Source organism: Pteronotus mesoamericanus, unplaced genomic scaffold (genome assembly GCF_021234165.1).
Source record: "Pteronotus mesoamericanus isolate MK-2021 breed Mesoamerican mustached bat unplaced genomic scaffold, CSHL_Meso_final contig_50, whole genome shotgun sequence".
Classification (NCBI taxonomy): domain Eukaryota; kingdom Metazoa; phylum Chordata; class Mammalia; order Chiroptera; family Mormoopidae; genus Pteronotus; species Pteronotus mesoamericanus.
In genome coordinates, this window is record NW_026555186.1 from 38,026,631 (window position 1) to 38,053,851 (window position 27,221).

Genomic DNA, 27,221 nt, shown 5'->3' on the forward strand with positions numbered 1-27,221 from the left:
AATGAGAATATAGTAATGCAAAAGGTTTATAAATTGATATTAATTGAATCCAAAGGTGTGTCTGCCCTGAGAAAGTGGATTATTTCATTAAAGCAATTCCCACTAGTTGAAGTAAGTTCATTTTGCAATGCTGAATATAAATAGAACCATGAATAATCTGATAAATACAATACAAATTTTCTGCAAATGTGAAATATAGAATAATATTTTTAAAATTGTACTTTTTATCTCTTAGAAATAAACAATTTTATATTACTAATGTAAGTGAGTCATTGGGTTAGGTTGATTTATTTCTTCTCTCACAGGGTCCAACTCCCAAGCAATCAGCACAGTTTGATTAAGATCTCCACAATATTTGAAAATCCCAGTGTCTCACTGTATGGGAAATAGTCACATATCTTTGGACATACCCATCTAATGAGAGTAAGCTATATAGCCTCAAGCCAAACAGATTAATTTCCAGCTTAGAATGAACAGACAATTGAATCATCTAGTATTTTTTAAATTAAACCATTTTTAAGAGAATACAAAATTTAAGAATTATGAATATTCATGTAGAAAATTAGAGTACAGGACAACACACACTTTAATTTTAAAAGTTGTAAAATGGAAATGTCCAATGAAATACTATAGTATTTTAAGTAAGGGAAGGGCGTTAAAATTTCCTAGGCAACATAACATTAGTTAAGAAATAATGGGTATGCATTTTCAATTCTCCTTCCCTGTTATTTTTTGGGGGGGAGTGGTATAAATTTGACCATTTATTCCATCATTTTCTTTTTACTTCCTATTTGGTGAACATAATTCATCAGGTTTAAAACAGAGTAAGCTATATAATTTTCAAAACTTAAATGAACACTAATCTACTTTCATTGGAAATTGATGAAATGCCCTGGAAAAGCTTTTTTTTTTTTTTTTTTAAATCAAACCTGTCTTCTCTCCATTCTGAAATGAATCATGATACAGATATTTATTCTAATGAAAACCAGCATAGTGTTTGGTTTTATTCTCTATGCTAACCAATATTTCACATGTTGTGCTCATCTCCCTCCCTCCTTATCTTATAAAATGACCTTCGGAGGACTCTTCCTTTCTCCAAAACCTAGTCATAACTGCACACAGAGCAGGCATGGAAATACAAGTTTCTTCTATTTGTATTATTTCCCTCTCCATTTTCTCATTTCATCACTTCTCTTTATCTGTTTTCCCACATGTTTAGAACTGAGGGGATATGGAAAGTGAAACTGTCAAAGAGCTAGCAATAGAGGTGTTTTCAGATGAACAGAATGTTTCCTCCATTCGATCCAGGCAGGGCAGTGCAAGTGGGCTGGCTGAGCTGGGTGCCTAGACTGAAGGCCTGGAGGAAGGCTCCTTATCTTACCATGTCTACACATTCTGTTCCAGGCTATTTTCAAGGCATAGCCCAAATCATCCTTGGCAGATAATATAATACGACATGGAAAGTATTGCAGTATTTCCTCTGTAAAAAAGACTATGTTACTATGGATCAGAAATTACTGAAACAGACCGTTTTTAACCCTGGTTCTCTAAATCCTAGTATCCAAAAGAAAGAAAACACCCATCAGTGGAAGCACGCTCATGACTCTCTTGAGGAATACCGAAGCGGATCCCAAAGATCACCAGTTTTTAAAGATGCTAACAAGCTATTCCAAAAACAAACAAACAAACAAACAAACAAACAAAAAAGAGAAGGAAATCAAAACAATTAGGAAAATGGTTTTCTTTGTTGTAGAATTTTTCATAATCTTCAATATGCTGGATGCCCGAGTCTGGAGTATATTCAAATTTATCTGGAATATCCTTTGAGAAATGGTAGCTTTAAAGAAAGGAAAGAGTTTTTTCCCTCTGACTGCTGACTACTGAATACACTGCACTGTTGAAATGCCCCTAATCAACACTTAAGCTCAGTGCCTGGCTCAAGGAAAACATAATAGTATTTTGAATAATTGATCAAACAACAAAAAAGTATTCTTTTAGCTTTACAAAGAAACACAAACATGATATCAGGTGCGGAAAACTGCTGCTTTTTTTGAAGTAAAAATATTAATAAAATATTTAGCATTTTAGTACAATTTGTTTCCAAAGCCCAAGGCACCAAGGAGTGGTGGAGTACAGTGGAAAGAAAGCTCTGTTTGGAATCAGGCTCTTGGTTGGGTTCTGCCACCCATGAACTGCTTGTCTTTGAGCCAGTCAACTCCTTTGCGTCCCATTTTCTTCAGACATAAAGAGAACGGGGTTCAATTTCTAAAGGGCCCTTTCAAATTCCTAAATAATATAAATTCAATAAAAGTATAAGACAAAATGAGGTCAGAACGCTTCTCCAAAGGATAGAGTCCTATAAAAACAATAAGCTGACAAAGATATTTAAAGGCTTAGAAAACTATAATTGTTCTTTTCCCATATTTTTTTGCATTGAAGAGTTGGTTTACTTCATCTTCAATATAAGCCATTAAGACCAAGTTTACATTATGAACTTTGGACCACTAATCATATTTAGAATATTAATGAATAATAGCTACAAATTATAAAATATTGTGGCACTAAAAGCTTTACATATATTAACTGCAATCCTCATAACAGCCTATGAGGAAGGTACTGCCATCATCCTATTTTACAGAAAAAAATGAAGAGGGAGAGGTTACGTTACTTGCCCAGGGTCACACAGCTCATATTAGAGCTATAATTTAAATCTCTATTATAAATCCAGTCCCAGGTTCATACTTGAACCATATACTCTGCTACTTCTCTATCCTGCAAGGTAATATTGAAAAGAGGACTTTAAAGTTAAAATTCTATGCAGAGAATTTGATGTTCAGAGGTATTCAGTCGAATCCAAGAAGTACTTTTGAAGTCAGTGTTCTTTTAATTCATCTAACATTCTTACTCTTGATGGCAAAAAAGAGTTTACTTCACTGTGCTAGTAAGGAAGTACAATGAGGCTTGAGTTAGGTATTAGTCATTAGAATATCAGAATTTACTGGCTGATCAGCACCAGTGGTCTGCCCTCCAGATTTCTACAAATGAATGTGGTTGCTCGTAAGGAAAACCAGGTGAATATATATGAGTCAGCACATATTCATTATGACTCCTGGGAAAATCCATCAAAACAGGTGTCTTCCTGAGGATGGGTCAGGAGAGTCAATTTCATTTTTGATGAAGTTGAAAATTACACAGATAATTACAGATATCTTGTCTCCGGGCTTGAAGCAGTTGTCTGGGCTCTCCTTCAAAGTACCTTCCGTAGGGGTCTAAACCGGACCTCAGCAACCCTGGTATTACCCAGTCATTAGCTCCCCCACCCTTTTCTGTTCCTCCTTTTGTTCCTCCTTCTCTTCATGCTCTCTCTCCTCCTTCTCCTTCATCTCCTCAAGTTATGGTCTACTACGATATTTTTCTATATGTAGTAGAGTTTCCACATTAGAATTTTATACTTTTACCTACTTCTTTAGAATCCTCTGTGTTTAAGACCTCTGGGTATAATTGTGCAATTCAAACTCTTTAAATACATTGTTTTAGAAGTAATTTTATGGCTACCAGCTTTTATAAGACACACACCTAATAATATACACTAATTATATAAAAATAGTTGACAGAATTGGCAATATAATTATTGAAGAAAAATCACACAGTTTGGCGTATTATAGAAGTCCGCAACAGTTTTTTCACAATGTGAAAAATGAGGTACAGCCTCACCCTAGCAGAACCTACAGAGTGTGAGGAGGTAATAGTTTGTATATTTTAAGCATATGTCATACTTTTCTCCTACTTACATAGGCAGAACACGTGGTACAGAGGTAGGTATATATACACTCCTTTTATATTTACATGTGTTATCATAGCAGTTGATGAGTACACGGTGGGTCAGAGCCACCCCAAAATTCCATAATCAACAATGACAAATGATATCCAAGCCTGAGTTCAGTCTGAGATGCTGGGCTATTCACCGTGCAAAGTGAAAGCTCAAAATGGCTGCTTCTATAGCCCGTGCACTTTTAAGAGAGTTTTTGGCAAACAGGGAATCTCTAAAATTTCTAATTCAGTGAAAAAGGACTTGTTGACAAATACTGCCTTTCATAGGAAAGAAACCTCTGGAATCATTTTTACGTCAGTGTCACTCATGCCTGTTGGTGGATCCAGTAATTAAAATGTTCTGAGAAATGTAGGGGGTGACATTACTTTTAGATGCGAGAAAAATGGACATTACCATCAAACTAATAACATTAATTCATGTAGTCATTATTTAGCCACATTCCTGAGTTTCTAAAATTCAAAATTATATTAAAATATTCATGTTTTATATTCTATGAACTGGAAAACAATGATGTAGCACAGTCATTGTTAATATCTTTTGAAAATAATTGGTTAAGATGAGTATTTAATAAATGTCTCCCTAAACTGATTATGGAGAATTTAAGAATGAACTTAGAAATTTCACTTGCCTTAACCTGGATCTTTATGAGGTCCATTAAAAATGTATCTAAATTTTGCCATGATAGAAAAGAGCAAAAATATTTTTTTTGAAATAAGTATCTATATCTCCATTCAGCCAAGGTAAGAGTAGAAATACCAGATATTAATACTGGCAGGGGTCATGCAAGGTCATATCATTTTCCCCTCCTTCAGATAATACCATGCTCAAATTATTGCACAAAGATTCCACCTCTCCTATTTTTAAGGCCTTCCGGAAAAGGAGCAACATAACCTTCCTCAGTAACCTCACTCAGGAAATTCTTACTTATAGCTAATCCCTCACAGAATACTTTATGTCCAGTGCTCTTGCTCTAGCCTTTGTACAGAGAGCAACATTGGGTGCTCATGGCCTTATTTCATACACTTGAAGGTTGTGTATTGAATTATACCTATTTTTGTTATCCTTTACTTGCTTTACTTTCTATTTTTTCCCCATCTTTGTGGCTTATTCATTTCAAGTCATATCTGCTGTTAGCTGTGGAGTCCCAAAATATACATAATACTCAAAAGAGGCTCCTTTGTCTATTGCTATCAAATACTTATTTTAAATTACCCACACATTGCATAATACTTTAAAAATGTTAACCTTCTTATTTATTTCAATTTTGCATTTTTTTCCCTTGTCAGATTTGTTTCTAGCCAACTCTTCCACATTTTTGTATTTAAAGTATTTGTTTCTCCCTGGCTTCATGACTTCTGACCACTTCTCCAGTTTACCAAGGTCACGCTGAGTTCTGATCCTATCTTTCAAGGGCCAGACTTTGTACACTCTCTTTACACAAGACTTGCTGGAATTTTAAAATTTAATGAATAAATTATTCAGTTCACTATTCCTTCAGCAACCATTCAAATCTGTGTGGCTTAGAGAATATTTTCGCAATATATCGATGAGGACATCGTACAGGACAACATCCAAAGCCCTGAAAAGTTGAGATTATTCCTTCTTCTTCATGCTCTAATTAAAGGTTTAAGTATTCTCATAGGACCAGTTTTTATGATGCTGTATTGGTTCACACTCACGCCCAGGGTGTTTCAGGCCGTATAACAAATGTATCAAGGTATAACAAATCATTGTGACTTTTCCTTGTGTATATTTAGATGTGCACATAAGAGAGTTATTAACTGTGGTTCCTTGGATCATCCTTCCTTTTCCTTTAAAACTGTCACCACTGAGATTCACCTTCCAGTCTTTATTCAAAAATTCTAGCAATAGCGGTAACATTAAATGAACATGTCCCAGAAATATTATTTCTATTATTTCAATTGGATCTTATTCCTGAGTAAATTTGTGCTATAATGATCACACTTCATATCATATTTCTGCCCAGAAAAAAATCAAGGCACAAGAAAATATGGCACTTGCTCAACTTTACATTGCAAATAAGTAGCAAAACTAGGTTTTGAGATAAGAGAACTTGACTCCATACTTCAAACTCTCATTCCTTTGCTACACCACCACATGTGTTAGGGGGCCTTACAATAGTCTAAAGAAACATTGTCATCTTCATCATCTAGCTTTAAAATCTATGTCAAAGTGCTAAATCAACTGACAGTGAAATATATCAAATTCAATACATCTATGTTCTGAGCTTTTATGTAAAAATAAACCTAAAAGTTTGATTTTCACTAGAAAAGGGTATTTCATATTGTTTGACTTCTCCACGTCATCCTTTGAAAATTGGCTTAAAATTTTGCTATTTATAGCTTAAATATTATACACCTATAATACTAAGTAACTTTCTTCTCTGATTTAAATTTTATCTCCTAATATACTTCTATTTACAGTTATTTCAAGAACAACTCTTTTCCACATGGTTAAGATTTTAAATAGTGTTATATCAACGATTTACCTCTAATTTATAGCTAGGGATAAGATGCCTCTAATTTCTCCATTTGCTGTATGCCTTAGTGTTGTAAACACAATAAGGAATTTTTATTATATAGATCAGTTTGACAATGAATTAAAAATAAATGTTACCAAAGGTTAAATTTACAGGTGAACTGATGAGAAATGCAGTATGCTCTAATTTACTGAACATGTCTTACCCAGTAAATATCTATGTCCTTCTTCTCAAATGATTCTTAAGGGTTCTATATATGAAAATAATTCACCTAATGCTCTTATTATATTCCATTAATTGAAAGCAGATAATACTCTGCATGTATATACATACATGTGATTTGCAAAAATGTTAATGACCGGCGAACAGTGAATTTGCTTTAATTCCAGAAATTAATTAATTTGGGCTGATTGTAAAAGTTTAAACTAAAATGTATATTACAAATAGTGAACACTGAACCGGAACTGTCATATCTCCAGTGTCAATAGCTCCTATAAATGCTGTTGTTAACAGCTGGTTCAAATTACAAAAACCTCAGAACAGTTCAGGAAGAAATAGTTTTTAAAAATGGATCCATATTATGGGAAAAATGTTCTTCCTTTATAGTCATTGTTCATTTCCTGTATTGCAATATGATGCAAAAGCAACTCTAAGAAATTATGACCTGCTTAGAGGCTTTTTACTAAGCCCAAACTCCATTATGTGAAATGTCTTTCTTATAGGTATTTCAGTACATACATTACTAAATACGAGATTACAATGGCAGTAGAATGTTTTTTTTTAAATCAGATTATAACTTTGCTATTTGTCATGATTTTTTATATTTGTTTACCTGAATTTTCTATGCACCTCAGTTCCCTTGTTGTGTGACAAACTCAGCTGATAAAGGAAATAAGCAATGTTGTATTTGACTTTTACTGAAAAATCTAAGAAGTTTTGATAAAAATCCATTTTATCTTACATAACCTAAATAAATCCTAAATGGTAATAATAATTATGGAACTGAAGGTTTATAAAACAATGAAAAATTTTCTTCAACATTGTGTTTTCAACCTCCTTCTTCTCTCTATATGCTTTTGGCTTCTTAGAACTTTCATTATGAGCAGTATAATGAAATTTGACCACAAATTTATGCCTACAATAAAAATAAAATCGACTTCAACCCTTTATGTAAGTGCTACCAAATATATAGCAGTCTTCTATAATGACAGAAAAATGATAGCAACAATGCATTGGCGTGAACTGTCATTTGAGAGAGCAAAGGAAAAAAGAAAATCATTAAGGGAAGATTTAAAAAAATATTTTTGTTAAGATAAAAGAAAATTAAGTGGTGAAGTTCCAAAGAGAACGTAACATGGTAGAGATATCATTCAAATAGTTTATCCCTGCAAGGAGACTACCTGCAATGCTGCCAAGGTCACTGCCAAGTTGTATTAATGGCCACGTTCAGTATATGTCAGTCACATGAGTTAGAGCTGCCTTCTTCTTCCTTTTTGACTGCATAATGACCTGCCTCTTAATGCACACTGACAAATTGAGGTGAGTGAATATGTTTTTCCAAAATATAGATGGAAGAGTTCCATTCCACCACTCTTCTATTTTAATTGTACCAAACATGTGGAATGTAAAGTCTGGAATGTAAAGAGGTTTTAAATTTTCTTTCCTGAAAATTGAACCATTTTTGAAAATGGCACTTTAAATCTTAAAGGGAATTAGTTGTGTCTGCATTGTGAATTTTCCTTCAAGTGCACATTTGCTTACATTGCTGCAAAAGCACAAAATATTTTTTAAATGTAGGAATAACTTTTTTTTAATTTAGAAAATGTCATTGGAACACAGAGTTAGTAACAGAATGATTTAGCATTCAATAGTTAAGCTCTATTGCAAATCTGTAATGTTCATGTATCAATATTATTCATCATTTACAGAAGAAATGTGAGAGTTAAGGCATATTGGCTTCTGAATATACATCTACTGACTAGAGTGTAGCAGACATATTTACACACTTAGAGTAAAAACAGATTAACACATCTCCTTTACAGGGCTCATATTTAAATAGAATAAATCATACTCTAAAAGAATAAATGATATTCTAGTATGTTATAAGGCTTGTTCATAAGAGACATCTCTTTTAACACTTAACCTCTTCAGCCCTGGAATACCAGTTTAGTCTTGGTTTTGAGATTAGCAATATTAAAAATATCTGGGGAATCAGCAATTTCAATTCTCAATTTGATATTAGGACTTGGGGTTGATATCTTTGTTTCCCTTATATACATTAATTCATCGAAAACATTACTGAAATGACTGGGGAATAATGAAGACATGAAGAAGCATTTCACTGCTTACATATTGGCTGACCTGAACAATATTTTAAAACTATATATAGAAAAAGATAAAAAGAGCTGAGTACAGTGACAATTCTCCATGCCACTTCCTCTATTACTACTTTTCCTTTTTGCATTTAGTAAGTCATCTATAAAACAATGACATTAAAGAAATGGAGAGAATAATTTCAGGACCTCTAGGTAGAATTTTGACAGGCTGATTAGATGCATAATTAGGAGGCTAATCTATAGCTTTCACATAAAACCACTATTTCTATTTTATCTCATTTATAGTTACACGGTTTTGGTAATAACTTGGATCACAAATGTATTATTACAAAGGAGTTTCTCAACCTGGAAGTTGAATACAAACAACTATTATCTAACTTAAAAAAATAAGATTCAAATATATTATGTTCATAAAGTACATGAGTAAAAGGTGGCAATGCACTGACTGCAAATAAATTCCATTCTGCAAACTTCTATCAATTATAACTAGTAATTGGTGAGTAGCTAAAATTCCTACGTAATATATTAGCTGAGATTTATAATCTTATTATTAAAACTTTTCCAAAGATGACATAGAATAATTTGCTATTAAAAAAAATTCCCTAAAGGCAAGTAGCAGAAGGAGACAGTGGAGAGAATCTGTGTGATTTAAAAATCTAATAACAATCTGTATTTGAAAGTCCAAAGCTACAGTGGCTAAAAACAGTTTAGGAGAAAATAACAAACCTAGTTCCAGAATTCGATTGAATGGGTACAATTTTCTAGTTGTATCTTGTTTCTTACTTGATAGAACACTGGGAAACCTTCTGTGGATGAAAACCTCTTCCTTAAGATAAAACTTCACATGTTCACTCATTTACATCTTTCCACATAGCAATAATAACAGGCAATATGCTAAGTGTTTTACATATATTACTTAACTTTTTGTAATTATTTTAGTCACAATAAGTAGATAAACTGAGATATATTTTGAAAATTTAGGCAGCATAACTTCTCAATCCATGCTGTTATCTAATGATTTGCAACTTGGGTAAGCACATTAAAAAAAAAGTCATAAATTCATCCCCATCTCCACTGACAAATGGAGTGCACTAATGTGAAAAAATAAGTTCAGATTTTAGTCAAACACTGATATGCTTAGGAATAAAAATTCTGTTTCCCTATGTCACTGTTCTCTGTGAAAGGGCTAAAGACTCCCTATATCAATGAACTGGTTATTTAGAGTTGTAGGTGGGCCGTGTGGGAATATGTTGTTTTCTCAGATACATACAAAAATTCTTCAATGTTGTAAAATATTTCTTAAAAGAAGAGATTAGTGAAAGGCATTTTAAAGTACAGTGGACCCCTGAACAATGTGGGGGTCAGGAGCACTGACAACTGCCCACCCCCACATAGTCAAAAATGCACACTTAAGTTTTGACTCTCAAAAGCTTGTCTCCTAAGAACCTACTGCCTACCAGAAGCCTTTACCAATTACATAAATAGTTGATTAACACATACTTTATATATTACATGTATTATATATTGTATTTTATAACAAAACAAGCTAGAGAAAATAAAATATTAAAATCATAGGGAAGAGAAAATACATTTACAGTTATTTATTTTAAAAAATCCACGTATAAATGGATCTGTGCAGTTCAAACATGTGCTCAAGGGTAAACAGTATTTTTAATTTAGTTGTTCCTCATCAGTTAATTTGAAAAAAAATGCATTCATAAATAAACATGCTCCAACTGTCTAAATCTTGAGATTCACGTACCCAAAGCCAGCTACACATATTTTAGCTATTCTATTGAATTCTATGTAAAATCACTCCTGTTTACTGTACAGGGATTGTGAAACCTGTTTGCTTAAAAAAAAAAAAAAAAGAAAGGACACACAGACATGATAAAATACAATGAAAATGGATGTGATATTTGGCTAGTGCAAAATGTTATCTAAGGCTTAATTTAAAAATCCAAGCAAAAAGGACGAGGACTCATGGACATGGACAACATTGTGGTGACTGCAGGGGGAAGTGGGGTAGAGGAGGACTAAATGGTAATGAAAAAATACAATAAAGATTAAATTTTAAAAATCTGCAATAAAAGTTCGAACAAATTTATCTACTGACTTGTGTCTAAATGTTTTAGCTTTATATCAGTGGGATTTAATGATTGACTACTATTAAGTTTCAGTTTTCTCTGATGTTTCAGGAAGATGAATCTGCAAATTACTTCAGGAAATTATCCATTGTTAATCAACACTTCAAAACTCAGAAATCTCCAGAAATTGTTAAATCTGGTATCTCCTAGTTCTATTTTATTTTTTGAATTTTGACAAGAACTTACTTGAATCAAACTGACAACATAGCCTGAGAGCAAGATCTCAAATGCTTCCTCCCTAGTTCTATTTTTAATTTATCAATATGAATTGAACCTATTAAAATTCCACAATAATTTTTAAAAACTTAGAAAATATGAAATCAGATGGCAAAGTTGCCTTAAATAACTTTAGTTTGCAGGATAATGTAGGAAATTATAAAGTCTATTTCCCTAGACCTTCCCCCAAAAAGCTGGAACCAAACACATTTCAAATCAAAATATCTTGATTGTAAAAGTTAAAAAAGATAATGACTGCTACGCTTTGTGTCATGCACTGTTTTCTTTACATATATTAACTCATTTAATCCTCAAAACAATCACTATTATGTCCATTTTACAAAGGAGGAAAATGAGGCAAAAAAGACCTCTCTTGCCCGAGGTAAGTGGTGGCTCTGGGATTGGAATCTACACAATGTGACTCCAGCGTTGGCCCTTACATCATGCCAAATAGAATCCAACATTTTAATGAAAAGTGATGGCTACTTGGATTGGTTTAAGAACACAACATATAATGATAACTGACAAAGTAGATGAGAGAATGAAGGAATTTAGAGTTCGAGCAGATCTTTGAAGGCCATTCCTCTTCAGGGCCTCCAGAATGCCCAGAGTGCCCTTCAGTTCACCATGAGGCAGCGAATAAACTCCCAGGCCTCATGTACTCAATCTGACTTTGGTGATCCCTTTGACATACATACAAGCTGCCATATACATGTGTCTATATGTATGTGTGTATGTATATAACTTATATACTATTAAGACTATGGTATATAATGAATTTTTAATAAAGAATTTATTTTTTAATGAACTTGACTTTGTTTCATTATTAGAATAATGCTAAGATGTTGCTTTGTCTTCCAGTAAATATTCACATATTTTGATATCCACCAACCTGTCTTAACAATATTGATATAGATTTAGTGAATTTACTTGGCTTTGACTAATTTTTCTACTAACTTCTGGCTTCTACATGCTACCAAAGTTCATAATTTCACAGTCTGGTTGACCAGCTAGCTACTTTAGGGTGTAAAAATTCAATATTTACCAATGTACACTTCTCTCTCTTATGCCTTAAACAAAAATAATAATTGATGCATTCATAATCAGGTAAATAGACTATAATATTTATCTGAGGTACCTGAAATTATAAAATCTTCTCTATACCTCGAAAAAACTAAAGCATTCTAACTAAAACATACTAGGATATTATTGCTTGAAGCTTTAAAATGCAACCAGTACAATCAAACTCAATCCATGAATGCTTTAGGTATCTATATGACAGATGCTCTTTGACTTACCATGGGGTTACATTCTGATAAACACACCGTAAATTGAAAGCATCGTAAGTTCAGAATGAGTTTAACATGTGCTCAGAACCTAACCTACTGATCATCATAGCTTACTCTACCTCGAACATCCTCAGAACACTTATAGTAGCCTACTGTTGCACAAAAATCATCTAATGCAATGAATACACTGTACAGTATCTGTTGTTTACCTTTATGATCACATGGCTGGGAGCTGCGGATTGCTGTCCCTGCCCAGTGTCATGAGAGTATCATACTGCCTGTCGCTAGCCCATGAAAAGATCAAAATTCAAAATTCTAAGTATAGTTCCTACTGAATGTGTATCACTTTCATGCTATTGTAAAGTCAAGATCTTGTTAAGCTGAACATTGTAAGTTGGAGATTATCTGTTGAATAAGCTATCAAACTGTATTTGTATTTTAGGCTGCAACATTTCCATAAGGACAAATGAAAATTTAAATGACCCAAAGTGATCATATATGAAAGTCATCTTTGGAGAATTCTCTGTATCCCTCAGTACCATAATGGCAAACAAAAAGTGATTAGTGTCGTTTTAGATATGATAAAACAATTTTAGAACTGCGTATTAAAGTGTGTCCAACATTTGTTAGCAGTAGTCAAATTTGTATTTAAAAAATCACATCTTTTACTTGCATTTTAAATCTCTCCCATATAATTAAAAAAATTAATTTTAAAGCTATTTATATTAATAAATATAAGGAAAAAGCATATTTAAACATACCAGTGGTAGAGATGAAAGTTCAGATGAAGAAAATACATGAAACATAATGAAAGAAGGTAGTCAGAATCATATTCTAAAGTCAATCCCTGTAAAAGAACATTCAAGGCAATGTTCAATTTATTTAAACACTGGGTTCAGGTTGTATTAACCATCATTTGAAATGAGCATACTATATAACAAGCAAAATTTCTGAACAAGATTTTTTTATCATAAATATTATATTTTCCAAGTGATAACTAAAATTGTACATATGCTGCTCTTTAGAATGTAGTGTTAAAATGCACCTCTAGCTGAGGTGGCCACCTAATGGATAATGAAGTCTTCTTGGCTGGCCTTGGACAATAACCTTGAACAAGAATCAATTATCCAAGCTGTTTACACTTGGTAGTCAAATATCTTCCATTAGAATGACTTAGAAGAAATGTTCCATTAGCTACATAATGCCTAGACATTGAATAAATTGAGAACTGTAATAAATCACTATACTTAAACAGACACAGGTAATTAGAAATGGTCTGAATAAATGAAATCTATGCAAAATAAAATGACTATAATATTTAGATAACAATATTATTACAAAACACATATCATGAAGATGGCTAGTGAAGAGGAAAACCTATAATTTGACTATCATTTTATTTTTATTATGCCTACCACATACTAATGCTAACTGGAAGTGGAAGAGATAAAAGGCTTAACTTTTGTTAGATATCTGCATAGTGGATTTACAAAAGATAGACCCTTTCCAATGTATTTGGTTCTTCATATATTTAAGAAATCAATCTAGGCATATGCTTATCACAAAACAAAACAAAAAAACCCAATTTACATGACTGGATAAGACTTGAACTCTGACCAGGACCAGTAAGATACTGTCTTTTAATGACTCATACCTGTGCCTTTCAAGATTGTTTTTTATCATTTACAACATTATTATCTCAAGACTTTCACGACATATACAAGATCCACAAAATTGGTAATTTTTATGTGAGAGACAAAATCTGGGAAAGAAATGTAATTTTTGCAAATACTGAACAATTACTCATCTGTTACCCACATAGGAAATGAAAGTCATTGATAGCTGCTTGTCATAGGTATTTAAAAACCATGCTTTCTAATCAGAGACCAAAGTTTTAACCTATGTATGTGACTTCTAAACTTCAGTCTCTTCTGCTGTAATATGTGTTTTAGTATACAATAAATAAGCATTACTGACTTGCGTTCAGAGTGTGAGCAATAGCATTTGACAACAAGATCTGAAGGCATACCTAAAGAAAGGATTTTTGGTTATGATCAACATTGTTCAACCCATCAGGTAGTACAGTAGATCTGGTTTGAAAAGTAATTTGTTAATTGAGACATTATAAATCCTTCAGACAGTATGTCCTGAATACAAAGATGAACAAAACTTAATCTCTGCCTTCCATAGAATTTAATTTTTTACCAAGTTGGAAAAGACACTTTAAATACTAACTTTAGTTCAAGACTGAAATTAATAAATATATAATAGATACACATAAAATGTTCTGAAGGTCAGATATGGAAAAAGGTAATTCCAAGGGGAAAGGCCCTATGGTGGAAGTACTGAAGTGTTTTTCTTAGGTTTCTCTCATTTGAATTAGGCACAATTATTACCCTTCATTCACTTCAGTTAATTCAAAAAACATTTATGGAACATCTATTATATGTAAAACATTCATTTAAATGAGAAAGAAAACAAAGATACTCCCCAAACTCAATGATAGTCCCCCAATGATAGTCCCCAAACTCAAGGAGTTTACAATTTAAAGTGAGTTAAGAATAACTTACTCTTGCACAGTATTTCCATTTTACAGTGCTATTGTACATGTATCATTTCTTTAAATCCTTGAGAACCACAGTTACTGAAGACACAAAAGTTGACATTCTTTCTGCGGTGATAAGAAAGAAGGACTGCAAGGAATCATGATTGTCTTCAGTAGAGTCTGCAGGGTTTTACTTTTGTGTTTCTGAGAACACATTCTAATTTTAGTATGTATGTGAATATATTGACCCATTCTAAAATAGCTGTATTACTCTCCAAAATGGCTCTGCGTGCAGGAAGGGAGATGAGTAAGCAGGGTCGAAAGCACCCTGCAAGGGTGTCAGCCCCAAAGCTCTCGTTACTGGAGAAACATGAAGAACAGACACTAATTTATAAAGCAGCTTTGGAATTCTTTCTCAGAAGTATATTTTATTGTGTAACAGCCATTATTAAATTTTTGGACTTGAAAGAGTCTTGATAAATACTATTTGGGTACTTTGAGAAGCATTAAAAAATATACCCTCTGTTCAAGGTTATTTTCTTAAATAACCTGAAAATATTTTTATCCCCAAAACAAGTTACTTCAAGTTTTAGAAAAGCATCATCCAAGTTTTAAGGACAGTACTACATATAATAATAAGATGACACATTTCTTTTTAATAATTTTGGGAATTTTTTCTGAACTATTTACAGTTTCTTTTTTCTAGTTTATAAAATAAACTAGTTGAGTTGTTAAGTAATTTAAAAGGCAGTAAGTAAAATAATGCACTTCATGTTGCATGAACTTTCATTTTTTTCCCCCTTCACATCTCTTGTAGTTGAATGTGTGAATCAAGTATGGTCCAAGTATAGATTGTGCACAGAAAAATCTCAAAGGGGGATTTTTGAAACAACAAAGTTAAAAAAAGCACCAGCAACACCCAGGCCCGGTGGCTCCATTGGTTAGAGCGTCAGCTCCATATACTAAGGTTGAGGGTTCGATCTCCCAGTCAGGACACATACAAGAAGCAACCAATGAATGCATAAATAAGTGGAACAACAAATCTCTTTCTCTCCCCGCTTCCTCTCTCTCTCTCTTTCCCTCTCTTCCTCTTTCTCTCTAAAATCAATGAATAAAAATTTTAAAAAGCACTACCACCAACTCTTTGAGTTAAATACATGAAGTATTGTTTTTAAACTCATAAAACCATTCAAGAAAGTACTCTCTTTCTATTAACTCAATCTTAATATATTTAGGCATTTCCTGATAATGGAATCCATCTTGTGAATGTCTACTTCAAATGAACTCAGTGCATTTATCTCTATTTTTGTATATACACCAATCACCTCATGTCCAGGGCTTAGAAGAGATTCTAATTCAAATCCCACCAATTTTTTTTTCTCAGTTCAAGTCAATTCATGTGTATTATCCACCTACAATATGTTCCAGGCACTTTCCCAGTCATATCAGGAAACTCTAAAATGAAGAAGCCTCCACAGAGATTATAATTCAGGAGGAAGGAAGTGGCAGAATTCATTTGCTCATTTATTTAACAAGTGTCTATGAACCATGTGCCTGGCAGAGTCTAGGTTTTGGACTCAAGAACAACAAAACTCAAAGTTGATCTGGGACATCCGGGAGGAGGGTGACCAGTAAGAGCTTTTATTAGAGGCCATGGAAAGAAGCATCATGCAGCCAATAAGGGAACGGAGTCTGTAGCCCAACGGCCTGAATCTCAGTTCTAGTTTAGTCAAATCCGTCTCAGGCACTCTCATCGTGCATACACCCTTGTCAGTCCTCTCTATCCTCCTCCTCAGTTTTTATTCAGTCGTCCCCTGGGGCAAACACTTTCTCCTATGTTCCACATGTCAGCTACCAATAACTAATAAACACTTAGAGTGATGCTTATTATATATATGCATTAAGAAACAGAAAAAAAGCCATTTTAAAAAGAAATTATAAACTAAGAACACTTGCCCTCTTTAAGCAATAACCCTCAAACTTCACTATACATCTAAATATAGTTTCCCAGGAAGGTGGTGGTGAAAAAGCTGCCCTTTGAAGAAACGCTGCGTATGATTCTGAGGCCTGGATGTGGTAGACTACATTTTGAAACTTAGAAATGGTTTTCATTATTTCCACAAAACTTCCACCTGCCATGTCAAAGAATGTTTTGGCCAAGTTACTGGTTAAGGAAACTTGAAACAATCTAATCCAGTTATTTGTGTTGCAACACCCGTATGGCTTCCTACTATTTTAGAACATTTTATTGTAACTGTACAATGGGCTGTTGTGGATACAACGTGAGAAACTAACCATTTAAAAAAACTCTTTCCACGTAAAGTAAATCCTGGGTTTTTCAATTTTAAAACAGATTTTTAGAACACAAATTATTTGTGTTGGGGTTGTGGCTGTGTTATTGGGTACGCTGAGGTATGCTGGAGTCTACCCCAAAGGAAAGACATCAAGACATGACACATTCATGCTCTTCCTTTAAGACCCAGCCCGAGCCCTGGCTGATGTGGCTCAGTGGATTGAGTGTCAGCCTGAGAACCAAAGGGTTGCCAGTTCGATTCCCAGTCAGGGCACATGTCTGAGTTGCGGGCCAGGTCCCCAGTAGGGGGCATGCAAGAGGCAACCACATATTGATATTTCTCTCCCTCTCTTTCTCTGTCTCTTCCCATTTCTAACAATAAGTAAATGGAATCTTAAAAAAAAAATAAATAAAAGATCCAGCTCAAGTGCTTGTTCCTCTGTGAAGTATTTTCAGAATCCTCATGCAGTACCGATTAGGTCTTTTATTTCCTGTGTATCAAAGAATGTATTATAGAACCAGCATGCAAGAAAAAAAGAAAAAGAATGTCATTTAGCATGCAAATGCTATAGTAATTAACTGAAGAATAAAGTATTCTACAATAGAAAAAAAGCATTTACTTTTTCAAACTCCTACAGAATATTCCAGTTTGATTCATAGCATATAGAATACTAAATATCCACTGCTACCTTGTCCTAAGAGATGCCAATAACTTGGAAACTAGATGATACAATTAATTGGACACATTGGAAAGTTGCTCTGGAAGAGAAAAACTTCTTTGTGCAGATATGACACAGATGTGATGCTAATGGTCACAAAGCCATCAGCTGCAAATATATGTTTATTTAAGAACCAGCCCAAACATTTTAGTTCTTTTTGTTTGTTTTGGTAGGACTGAATTCCACACTGTTCAACCAGTTATATATTAGTTGTTTTTCTTTCAAAAGAGAACAAACACATGGGGTACTATAATAGACACTAATACTTTCCTTACAAAACTTGATAAAGTTCTCTAGTGCATTCCACAATAGAGTGTTTAAAACCTTATAGGCCTTATCATTTTATTAAATACTTTCTGCAGGTAGGAAAGAGTATAAATTTCCTTTATGTAATGGAAATAAGTTACACTTTTATGGCCAGTTCAACTTTCAAATAATGAATAGAAACACCAATGAAATGCTATGTTCTGCAGGTAGGGAAAAAGCAGCAGTTTCTTTTACATAATGGAAATATATTGCATTTTACAGTAGATTCAAATTTCTAATACTGCTAAGTGCCCATGAAATGAATGAAGTGCCTTCTAATTTTCTTCCACATCCCTCAAGGCTGGAAAAAGAACAATCCCGCCACTTCTAATGTGGGCAGGTGAATAAATGAATTAAACTATTACTTTGTAGGTTTCTTTCTATTTTTAATGGTAAGGTTAGTTATTTGGCAACATTTTCCTAATCACCAGGATGGCATGCCTGCTCACCATGCTTCTGGATTTGTCTATTCCATTTCCTTTAACCTCTTCCCCTTCCGGAATCGTAAAACAAAATGAACTGTGTTTTGTTTTCTAGAGGGTTTTTTTTTTTTAAATAAACTGTAATTTTTATCATCTTAAAAATTGCTATATTCCAGGGCATACCTTTCAGACACAAACTTAGGTCCTATCTGTGTGCCAAAGGCAGCCCGGCTGGGGTGGTTAGACTCAGTGAGCAGCGCCCGCTCAGCAGAGCCCCGCAGTCATCATGATCTGGAAGCCTCGGCCCCACCACGTGCGTGACATTAAGATGATCCACAGCAATCCTGCAAGACTACATTTTAAGTAGAGCTTCCAATTTGCTGTGGTTGGCATGACCTAATTTTGGCTTGAAAGGTACATTTTTTTCCCCTCTGGGTTTTACTGACTACACATTGGAGAAAAAAAAAAAATATGTTCTTAAAGAGATTCTTACTCTTCCTTTTCTTAAGGAAATTTAGGAAATTTAACAACTGTTGGCCGCTGGCTAATACATAAACTAAAGTCTTTTTCTAGCTTCGCCTACATCTTGACCCCTCATGCCAAATATTTCAGGCAGTCTATTTATAAAGTTCATCACTTCCCCTGTTACTTCATCTTTAGAAATGCCAATAATTTAGAAACTGGAATAATACAGCTGGTCTCATAAACTGGGAAAAGCAAGATTCTATGGAAGAGACAATTTCCCTGTTATAACTTAAGAATTCAATTTATTTTCTTCTCAATTTTATAGTTAAAAGGGAAGTAATGCTAATGTTTTTTATTTACTTCACTTTAGTGTTAAAGATGATTCAAAGTCCTAAAGATTTTGAATGTTAACAGAAGTTCTTAACTCTGATTGCATATTTGAATCATTCAAAAGACTTAAAAAAAATGACATGTAAACCCCTCCGAGATCAATGAAATCAGAATCATGGAGCTGGTTCCCCAGCAGTGTTGTGTTTTTTTTTAAAGAGCGTATTTATTTATTTTTAGAGAGAGGGGAAGGGAAGGAGAACGGGAGAGAAATATCGATGTGAGAAAGAAATATTGACTTTCAACATTGATCGGATGCCTCTCATATGTGCCCCAACTGGCTCATATGACCAGGCATGTGACCTGACTGAGAATCGAACTGGCAACGTTGTGTTTTGCTGGAGGACACACAACCAACAGAGCCACATGGGTCAGGACCATTGCTATTTTTTAAAAGCTCTCCAAGAATTCGAACGTGAAGCCAGATCTTGAAATCCATGGTAATAAACTCTCTTAGAAATATACAAGTATGTACCCTAATACAGGTATGTTGTAGCATTATCTTATGTGGATGTAGTATATTCTTGATATTTACTAGTCTATCCATCTGTGAACTGACTGCCATTAAAGAGCTTCTCAGCTATTGTAAGATGTGAGAGAAAAACTCATCTGGATAACCTTGCTGACTCAATAAAATTGTAAGTTGCAATCATAGAAAGCTCTGCCTTTCAAAGATTAAAACGGTCCTAATAAATATGCTCCTTTCCTGCAAAACCAGCACTGGGGGCTTCCAAGGGCTTGAAAATTACTTGAATCTTTGGAAGGTTTCCAGTTGCATTAAAAAAAATAAATCTCACCTTATGATATTTACTGACTTGTAAATCTCTAATAATACACTAATTGAATTCAATGCTGTATACTTAATTTACTCAAGGTGATAATTTTCTAATTGCATGTGTGAGGTTAATGTATTATCTATTTGAGATCAAATTCAGTACATTTTATGACTTCCAAAAAAGGAAATCCATTAGATCAAATTTCTCAGTCTTTCATAACTAATTTAATTCTCTACTCCAGTCACTGGGAAATGATATAATCAAGCAGCACAGTCCAGTTCCCTTTGTCCTTCCCAATATGAAACTGGGCTTATTTAATGAAGAATCTGGTCTGTGGAGGTAAGGTGGTCTATAGACTTGGAATTTTATTGCATTATGTGATTAAGATGACCATCTAACCCCACCCCTACCCCAACACACACAAAACTGGATGTGGCTCATTTTATAGTAAGGCTTCCTATGAAATAATGCAGTATATTTCTTTTACCTTGTGGAACTAATATATCTATTTTTGAGTCATGTCTGGCCTTTTTTGTCCTCCAATATGCACACAGAAGCTTGTGCACGCGTGTGTGTGTGTTGTAAGTTTGGCAATATAGGACAAACAAGTTCAGTTTCTTAGATTCTATGTGTCTTATAAGGCCATGGTTTATTATGTCTTACAGGTTTATTCCCTTCTATTAGCATACCTCATTTTAAAAATAAGCGAGACCCTTGGCTGGTGTGGCTCAGTGGATTGAGTCCCGGCCTGCAAACCAAAAGGTCACTGGTTTGATTCCCAGTCAGGGCACATGCCTGGGTTGTGGGCCAGGTCCTCCATTGGGGGTGAACGAGAGGCAACCCAATCGATGTATCTCTTGCACTTCAATACTTTGCTCCCTCTCTTCCTCCCTCCCTTCCTCTCTCTATAAAAGTAAATAAACAAAATCTTTAAAAAACATAAAAATACACAAGAGTTTTTCCTAAGGGCATGACATCCCTAACGTACATGTATCTGTTTTGCTTTTTGAGAACACAAAAAAGGAGAAATACCACTTGTATTTTTTTATTACTCTTTCTAAGAAACAAATGTTGAGTCTTCACTGTATCAAATATTCTTGTGGTGGTATTTCCCTGTTGATGCTATTCTCCCTCATTCCTAACTTTTCCACATCCTTGTCAAAACAGTGAAATGCAGGGGAGGGCCTGGATCAGGCCCTCCTTCCTTTCAGCTGTGTCTGGGAAATAGGGTGTGAGTGGGAGTAGAAGAGAAGCAAGTCCTTGAGGTCACCTCCAGATCCATAATAGGGAGGTTTTCTGTCATACCAGAGAATGGAAAGGAGGTTAACTAGACTCTTCCTGCTTTTGGTACCATCCTTATAGCTTCATCAGCTGCCCTCAATTTCAACAGAACCTAAAGTCCTGGACAAGGCCTGGGCAGCTTCTCCAAATGTGGAGGCAAAGTTGAGAATATGGGAGTTCATTTAAAAAAAACTCATAAAAGTTTGTTATGCTGTCAGAGGGGAGATGAATAAAAAAGTTCCCTTTCCCAGAACACTGCCAGGATTTGGCTCATCATTTAAGGCTTGCCTTAGGTGTCCCTTCATCTACTGAAGATTGACCTGACTGGTTAGCTCCTGGAAAAGGTTGAACATTCCATCAGTTAAGTATCCACTTTACCTACAACATACCTTGCAGTATAGCTTTTATCACATTACATTCATAACTGCATATGGCGTGTTCATCGCCCTCATCAGACTGAAGCCCTCGGCGGCAGAGACTCCATCTTTCACTTTTGTATCCCTAACATCTAGCAAGCCACCCCCTATTAAATACTCACTGAATGAACTGACTGATTAATAAATTTGTAGCAGATGTAAAAGGGGAAGTTTTGGGGAACAGCAACAGATATTTTATGGGCACTTGCCCAAGATAGTTTTCAAGCTATATGCTCATTTGTTTCTTTAACCTGGAGTAGTATGACCAAAGTTCCAGATTTACATTTCTCTTCTAAATAGTGGTTTTCAGTCAGGCTTCACACTAAAATCACCAGGCAGCTTTGAGAAACAGCAATGCCTGGATGGCAGTCCAATTTAATTTAAATCTTGAGGTGGGACCTGGACATCAATATATTTTTTTAAAGATTTATTTATTTTGAAGGAGGGGGAAGGGAGGGAGAAAGTGAGGGAGAGGAACATTGATGTGCAACAGAAACACCCATCAGTTGTTTCTCGCACACCCCCAACTGGTGACCTGGCCCACAACCCAGGCATGTGCACTGACTGGGAATTGAACTGGCAACCTTTTGGTTCACAGGCCTGTACGCAGTCCACAGAGCCACACCAGCCAAGGCTTGACATAAATATTTTTTAAAAGCTCCCCATATAGCCAGGATTGAGAACACTGCTCAAAAATAATTATAAGAAGGACTCTTCACTGAACATATATACCCAAGATCAGTTACAGTTTGCATTTTTTGAATGGATTGTTTGGGAAAACTGTTAGTTGATTTTAGTCCTTGGATAATAAAACGTTTTAAAAAGGCTTTCAAAATGCAGTATTAGCTACATCACGACCTTCTGGAAATATTACTAATAATTTTATGTAATTATTTCTTATAGAATTAGCCCACAGCTATGACTTCCTCCTCAGTCTTTGGGCAATCCAGGCCTTTATAGTGAATACTTGTTTCCTGTATATTTAGAACTCAAATGGATACTAAATATAGATCTGGTGTTTTGTGGAGTCTTTAGAGTGTGCTTTACATTTGGAAGGTTCCAAAGAGGGAATTCAAATAATATAGTCAAAATCACATTAGGAAGTAGACATAATTAGCTTCAGTGGGTTCGTTAGAAATGAACACTGAGCATTACCAGTGGCACTTAATATTGCATAAAGCAAACAAAACTCCCTTTGCCAATAGGCCACAATGTGACATGGAAGCTATTTATCATTGCAACCAATTAATTTCAAATTACACATCTAATTCCTAAATTGTGAAGTCACATTTCTAATAAAAAGCATTTTTAAATACAGAGAACACAGGTTATTTTGGTGTTTGCACGGTAATCCCAATAAGCATTTGCTTCTCTTCAACAGTATAAAATAAAGTAGAACCAAATGTAGTTACTAAAATTCACTGTGGAAATTTGGCAAGGAATCCATGATTTTAAAGATATGGTAGCTATTAATTTTGAAGTCCAAAGCATATACATTTGGTAACTCGTAAGTATCTGAGTCTTGTTTGATCTCTGACCAGCCTCTCTGTCCTTACTGCTAGTCAAGGGCACAGAAATGCTTTTATGGAAAAAAAAAGAAACAACAAACCAACAACAACAAGAAAACTAATATGAACGAGAAGGTTCATATTATTTCTCATAGTAAAAATTTTAAATGTGATTTTTTTCCTTTTCCTTTTTTAAAATTCTCACCCGAGAGAAACATCTATCGGTTGCCTCCTCTATGCGCCCAACTGGGGCTCAAACCCACAGCCTAATGAGTGTCTTGACCGGGAATCAAACCCAACCTTCTGCTGTACAGGACAATGCTCCAACCGACTGAGTCACCCAGCCAGGGCTTCTTTTCTTTTCTTAAAGTCCTTTTACTGAACACAGAAATATTCATTTTAAAAACTAAAAGCCATACATCTGATGAATAAACTCGATATAACATTTGATAGTTTTCAAATATAATCCAAGTTGTTTTAACTTGTGGGTTATTTATTCCACATATATCTCTGGTTTTAAGGGTTTTGTTGTGGTTTATTTTACTTTTCAATTACAAAGAGAAAGGTAAGACATGCTTGAATTCAAATTCTCCAAAATACCCACCTGTACTTATTAAATTAACTGAATAACCCTTGAAATCCATTTAATATTTTTATTTAAGAAAACATGACCCATACATGAGGTCTGTCCATAAGGTACCCAGCCATGTAAAATGAAAAATAGAGACATTTATTGAAGAAGGTACAAGGTACAAGAAACACTGTACATAAGACAATGATGCCCCAGTCCCCTTCAAAGTAGGCACCTTGGGACCTCACACAGTTCTCTCAATTACTATCTGTTGACCCTTGAATCTTATCGATAGTCTGAAATCTCTTCCCTTTCAAAGGTGATTTTAGTTTTGGGAAAAGCCGTAAGTCACAGGGCACCCAATCTGGGCTGTAGAGGGGCTGAGTCACCTGGGTGATTTGATGTTTCACCAAAAAACTCTGCACAAGACGTGAGGTGTGAGTGGGCAAGTTGTAGTGATGAAGCTGCCAATTACCAGTTGCCCATAGCTGCAGATTTCTGAACCATCTGAATAGTTTCCACGGAGGATAAAGCTTAATGCAAAATTTGATACAGATTCATTGCTCTGGTCGCTCAGTTATTTTGAATGTGATGGCCATACAGTACACAGGCTCACACAATGGCATCTACCACCTCCACTGACTAGTACAGTGAAGTTGTCATTGTTCATGCCCATGCATTCCAGTCCACTCTCCTTGGCTGCCAGGTTAAATCGCTGCCACACAAACCATTCTCATCATATCAATGGCTGGACTTTTTCCAGATATATATATATATTCCCTCTAGGTTAACAATGTTGAACTGTATCATAGACCAAGAAGAATTAGTTTGCTTCTCTTACAAAAACTATATAAACATATCACACAAACATAATTTTAAACATGTCATTCTGGGGTTATTGAATACTTTTCCCCAAGATGCCATGTGAATTTAAGTTTCTATGGTTAAGTCATTTTCTTTTGCTTGTCTAATTGCTGAGATAATGTGTGTGAGATTTTGACTTAGTTGGTGAAACAGTAGACTCTGGAGCCCGACTACGCCTGAGGTCTTAGCCATGCCGTTAGTAAAGTGGATAACTTTAGGCAAGATGCTTAAACTATTTTGTCTTAGATTTTCATCTGTAAAATGGGGATAGTAACAGTGCCTATTTCATTAACTTTTGAGGAATAAATGAGTTAATGTGTCTAAAGCCTGAAGCCCTTAGAACAGTGTCCAAATATACAGTGAACCTTCAAAAAGTGTTAGCTGGGATTGTTATTGTGTAGAAAGAGATGTAATTAATAACATGTTCTAATTAACAATACAAAGTTTTACACATAACATAAAAATTATGAGAATTATTAGAGATAAATCTTGAGTAGTGTTGCTGGATAAAATAAAAGTGGAATTTCTAAGTCGTAGTTGAAAATATCAATTATATTTATAGAAGATCAGTCTTACTTCCAACCACCAAGCCAGCAAGAATTGAAAACCAACTGGTCAACATATGTTGATGCAGATGGAGAAAGGATAAGACTGTCTAAATTCCCTAAAGAAAGCCGTTCTGGTCACTGCCGTCCAACCTATCATTACCCGTGCAGTAAGACTCTTTGATGGGCTTCACAGTCTATGAATAATACATATTTTGGGGACAGATTCACAAAAATAGTCTGTCTTTGTTCCAAAAAGACCTGTGACTAAGCAAATGCAAAGAAAGCACTACCTCCCAACCACAAAGGAGGGTGGGGCCCTTGTTGGAAATTGAGGCAACTGGCAAAATTTAAAAAAAAAAACTTTTTTTTGAGATAAACTGGCCCCATCGTTCATACCTTAAAGAACCAGGAAAATTTCAAGTTTCAAAAACACTCTTCCCTAACTTTTAAAAATAAAATTCAAAAAAAAAATCTGGTTATTTCATTATAAGGTGTTATAAATAAAAGAGTCTACCATTTTAGAAGATCTGGTATTTAAAAATGTCCCACAAGGTAAACCGTATTTGCAAATATTTGTTTAGGTCTGTGACTCTCACTAATAGGAGTAAACTCCCCCTCACCCCTCAATGAAGTTTAGGATTGTATTAACACTTTGAGTAATAAATACAGGAGAGGATTTTAAGGATTACATTCAGGGTAAATAAAATTAAGTTTACCTATGGAGTTTTGTCTCAAAATGGTGTTGCATATGTATATTCAAATTAGAGGAAAAGAAAAGATTCTGACTGTTCTTCAGTACCTGTGACTGTTTCCCTAACACTGGCATAGTAAATTAGCAAGGTAAAGACTACTGCTTTGTCACGTACAGGGCAAATCTCCCCCTCCCCACTGCTGATGGCCGTGAGTGGAAGAGTAGGGAGCTCTCATACCCCACGGGGTTCTACCCAACATTTTTTTCAGTTCTCCACCTGTGATTCTTGGTGTAGAGTAGACTTTTTATCCCAAGAGCAAATATTCAGGATTACCAAAAATTAAACAATTTCACATACCTACAGAGTAGATAAAAAGTAAAGTTATCTGACACATAAAGTCATGGATAAATTAACATATTGCCAGGAGAAAGTGAATTCCAGAAATGTCCTTTATCACTCCTCTTAAACATATATACCTTGTATACATCATCAAAAAAATTACAAAATCAACTTATGACAGCCGTACACATTTCTATATTTAAAATATAAGGAAAAGAGTTCATCTTTCTTTAGGAATTAAAAAACTTACTACAAAAATCATTTGATACAACTCTAGTGAAGATAATTTAGCAGTTAATCTGTACGATGTGGCAACAAAGCCAATAAAGTCCAAGTAAATTATTTTCTTGCTAAAATGTGCAAAGTTGTTTCAAAAAGGTCTGTTAATGTATATGAGTATTGCTTACTTGTCTATGTGACAATATATATTCTGACAGAAATCATGCTTTAAAATGTATTTCATAAATTTTCTTTAAGAAATACAGTAACTACTTACATATAATTGTTTAATTTGTATGTATTCATTAATATAGTTTCTGAATCTTCATTTTTATCTCGTGAATTATAACTTTGATGAAACTGCTTAATTTTCCTGAATTTTCAGTTGCTTTTCATGTCAAAAATATTTCAAAAATTTAAAACTGGCATTTATGTACATTTTAAATCTTTGATTCTAGAAAATGTTTAAACACCATGGTCTGCATACAAAATATTAAATGTATCCATTATCTATCTGCATGTGCATATATATATGCAGTATATACTTACT

General features: G+C 34.5%; 1 protein-coding gene across 11 annotated transcripts in view; it reads right to left on the reverse strand.

Moving 5' to 3' along the window:
- Positions 1-27,221, reverse strand: part of MEF2C (myocyte enhancer factor 2C) — a 161,207-nt gene that overhangs the window by 99,898 nt on the left and 34,088 nt on the right. For 2 of the 11 annotated variants that reach the window (XM_054578584.1, XM_054578583.1), the window contains exon 3: positions 13,082-13,167. The exons of the other annotated variants lie outside the window; for them this stretch is intronic. The gene's annotated coding sequence lies outside the window, so the exon portion shown is untranslated. The remainder of the gene's footprint in view (positions 1-13,081; positions 13,168-27,221) is intronic. 11 annotated transcript variants of the gene reach the window in all.